This window comes from Microtus ochrogaster, chromosome 1, assembly GCF_000317375.1.
Source record: "Microtus ochrogaster isolate Prairie Vole_2 chromosome 1, MicOch1.0, whole genome shotgun sequence".
Taxonomy (NCBI): Eukaryota; Metazoa; Chordata; class Mammalia; order Rodentia; family Cricetidae; genus Microtus; species Microtus ochrogaster.
The window spans coordinates 32,225,625-32,230,347 of NC_022009.1; positions in this window are offsets into that span (position 1 = coordinate 32,225,625).

Consider the following 4,723-nt stretch of genomic DNA (forward strand, 5'->3'; position numbering starts at 1 on the left):
TTAAATAACAATCAATATAGAAAACAAGTTACTCCGTGGCAAAACCAGCCCTACAGAAAATACTAGAAGGAAAACCCCAACCTATGGAAGCTAACTGTATCCATGAAAACACAGGCAACTGATAACGTCACACCAGCAAAACCCAAAAAAGGGAAACACACAAACACTACCACAAAAAAATAACAGGAATTAACAACCATTGGTCATTAATATTGCTTAATATCAATAAACTCAATTCACCTATACAAAAATACAGGCTAAGAGAATGGATATGAAAAACAGGATCCAGCCTTCTGCTGTATACAAAAAACACACCTCAGCCTCAAAGAAAAAAACATTACCTCAGAATAAAGAGTTGGGATAAGGCTTTCCAATCAAATGGACCTAAGAAACAAGTTGGTATAACTATCCTAATACCTAACAAAATAGATTTCAAAATAAAATCAATTAAAAGAGATGGAGGACAATTTATACTCATAACAGGAACAATCCATCAAGATGAAGTCTCAATCCTTAATGTTTATGTGCCTAGTATAAGAACACCCACATATGTCAAAGAAACATTACTAAAACTTAAATCACACATCAAACCACACACACTAATAGTAGGAGACTTCAACACCTCACTCTCCACAATGGACAGGTCAACCAGACAGAAACTTAACAGAGAAGTAAGAAAACTAACAGAATCAAATAGGCTTAGAACATTCTACTCAAACATAAAAGAATATACCTTCTTTTCAGCACCTCATGGAACCTTCTCTAAAATTGACCACATTTTTTGTAACAAAGCAAACCTCCACAGATAACAAAAAAATTGGAGTAACTCCCAGTGTCTTTTCAGATCACCGTGGTTTAAAGATGGAATTTAACAACACTACTCTCAGAAAGCTTACAAACTCATGGCAATTAAATAGTGAACTACTGAAGCATGCCTGGGTCAAGGAAGAAATAGAGAAAGAAATTTAAAAAATAAAAGAAAAAAAGAAAAAAAATAAAGACTTCTTAGAATTCAATGAAAATGAAGACATATCATACGAAACCTATGGAACACTATGAAAGTAGTGCTGAAAGGAAAGTTCATAGCACATACAGTGCTCACATACAGAAAATGGAGAAAGCTCACATCAGTGGCTTAATAGCACACATGAAAGCTCTAGAACAAAAAGAAGCAGTCTTATCCAGGAGGAGTAAAAGACAGGAAATAATCAAACTGAGGGCTGAAATCAATAAAATAGAAACAAAGAAAACAACACAAAGAATCAATGCAACAAAGAGCTGGTTCTTTGGGAAAATCAAAAAGAAAAAAAACCCTTATCCAAACTAATCAAAAGGTAGAGAGAGAACATCCAAATTAACAAAATCAGAAATGAAAAAGGGGTTGTAACAGCAATATAATTTTCTGAGAAAATTCAGAGAATCATTAGGTCATACTACAAAAACCTGCACTCCACAAAATTGGAAAATGTAAAATAAATGGACAATTTTCTAGATAGATAACATATACCAAAATTAAATCAAGGCCAGGTGAACAATTTAAATATACTTGTAAACTGCAGAAAAATAGAAGCTGTCATCAAAAACCTCCCAAGCCCAACAGCAGATAGTTTTAGTGCAGAATTCTACTAGAACTTCTAAGAAGAGCTAATACCTAAACTCCACAAATTGTTCCACATAATATAAACAGAAGGAACATTGTCAAACTCTTTTTATGAGGCTGCAGTTACTATGATACCAACACTACAGAAAGACTCAACCAAGAAAGAGAATTACAGACCAATCTCACTTATGAACATAGATGCAAAAATACTCAATAAAATACTGGCAAAAGAAATTCAAGAACACTTAAAAAATCATCCACCATGATCAAGTTGGCTTCATATCAGAGATGCAGGGATGGTTCAATATATGAAAATCTATCAACATAATCCATAATATAAATAAACTGAAAGAAAAACACCATATGATCATCTCATTAGATGCTGAAAAAATATCCTGTAGTAAGAGGCTGCTTGTTTGTTACCAGCTGCTAAGTCTGGAAATAACTACACAGAAACTGTATTAATTAAATAAATGCTTGGTTTGTTAGTTCTACCTTTTTTTATTAGCTCTTACATCTTAATTTAATCCATTTATATCAGTCTGCGTATTGTCATGTGGCTGTGGTTTACCAGCAAGATTCTGTCGGGCATCTGTCTCTGGCATCCCTACATGGCTTCTCCCTCTGTCTACTCTCTCCTCCTCTATCTGTGTGGAACTCCCACCTTGCCGTATTCTGTTAAGCCACTGGCTGAAACAGATTTATTCATTAACCAATATAAGCAATACATAGACAGAAGGACTTCTTACACCAGCATTCAAGAGAATCCAACACCCCTTCATGATAAAGGTCTTGGAGATATCATGGATACAAGAAACATATCTAAACATAATAAAAGCAATATACAGCAAGCCAACAGCAAACATCAAATTAAATGGAGAGAACCTGAAAGCAATTTCACTAAAATCAGGAACAAGACAAGGATGTCTGCTCTCTCCATATCTCTTCAACATAGTTCTTGAAGTTTTAGCAATAACAATAAGAAAGCAAAAGGGGATCAAGGGGATTCAAATTGGAAAGGAAGAAGTTAAACTTTTGTTATTTGAAGATGATATGATAGTATAATTAAGTGACCCCCAAAAACTCTACCAGAGAACTTGGACAGCTGATAAATACCTACAGTGATGTGGCAGGATACAAGATCAATTCAAAAAATCAGTAGCCCTCTTATCCAGAAATGATAAAGAAGCTGAGAGGGAAATCAGAGAAACATCACCGTTCACAATAGCCGTAAATAACATAAAATATCTTGGGGTAACACTAACTAAAAAATTAAAAGACTTATTTGACAAGAAATTTAAGTCTTTGAAGAAAGAAACTGAAGAAGATACTAGAAAATGAAAATATCTCCCATGCTCTTGGATAGGTAGGGTCAACAAGCAAACTTATACAACCACTTTGGAAATCAGTATGGCAATTTCTCAGAAAATTGGAGATCAACCTACCACAGGATCCAGCATATACCCTAAAGATGTTCAATCATACTACAAAGACATTTGTTCAACTATGTTCATAGTATCATTATTTGTAATAGCCAGAACTTGGAAACAACCTAGATGCCCCTCAACCAAAGAATTAATGAAAAATATGTGGCACATTTACACATTAGAGTATACTCAGCAGGAAAAAGCAATGACATATTGAATTTTGCATGGAAATGGATGGAACTAGAAAACACTATCCTGAGTGAGGTAACCTAGACCCAAAAAGATGAATATGGTATGTACTCACTCATAAGCGGATACTAGCTATAAACAAAACATATTGAGCCTATAGTTCATGTTCATAGAGAAGCTAAGTATAAGGTGAACCCAAAGAAAAACATATATAGATACACCTGGAAAGTCAAAATAGACAAGATCACCTGACAAAATTAGGTGCATGGTGGTGGAGGGAGAAGAAAGGGAAGAAGAGGAAGAGGAGGAGAGAAGGGGAGGGGCAAGGGGAACTTAGGGAATGGAATAATAGAGATGGAGGAAGGACAGAGATGAGAACAAAAAAAGAGATATCTTGATTGAGGGAGCCATTATACAGTTAGCAAGAAACCTGGCTCTAGAGAAATTCCAAAGAATTTACAAGGTGACCCCAGCTAAGACTGTAAGCAATATAGAAGAGGGGGCCCACGCCTGCTTTACACTGTAGTCACACTGATGAACATCTTAAATATCACTATAGAGCCTTCATCCAGCACCTAAAGGAAATAGAGACAGAGACCTGCATAAAAGCATTGGACTGAGCTCCCAAAGTCCAGCTGATGAGTGGGAGCAATGAGAATATGAGCAAAGAGGTAAAGAATATGATGAGTATTCCCACTGAAACAGTCTACCTGAGCTAATGGGAACTGGACTTGGAAGGAATAAGCATAGAACCAAACTAGTCCCTCTGATTGTGGTTGGCAGTTGTATGACTCAGGCAGACTGGCAGTGGCATCAGGATTTATCCTTAATGCTTGTACTGTTTTTTTTTTGGGGGGGGGAAATCTATTCTCTTTAGATGGATAACTTGTTTAGCTTAGGGAGGGCCCTGGACCTTCACCAGAGCAATGTGCCTTATCCTCTCGAAGGAGTGGATGGGTGTGGGGTGGGAGGGTATGTGGAGGGAATGGGAGAAAATGAGGGAGTGGAAAGTTGTATTGGTGTGTATAAGGAAAAAAGATATAGTCTGTTTTCTTTGAAAAAATAAAATAAAGAAAGCAATGACCAGCTCCTGCACATTTGTCTCTGACTTTCCTAACTATGCATATATATTCACACACACACACACACACACACACCAAATAAATAAAAACAAGGTAAATATGGGATAAGCTCATAAGTTTTCTGAATAAGTCCCTCATAGAAATTCTCTCCTGGGGGTTTACAACTCAGAAGTGTGTACAGTTAAATCAGCATTTTATCACATTCAGATCTATTCCTTAAACAGCTTCATGAGCATTAGAGATATGATACAACAGTGAAGAGCATTTGTTGCTCTTGAAGAGGCCTGGTGACTGATTTGCAGCCCCCTTGTTGCTATTAACAATAATTGGTAACTACAGTTCTAAAAGTTTTGACCTTGGGTACTGCATGTGCATCGCACACAGGCAACTATGAAAGCTAAACTCTTTTACACATCATATATATA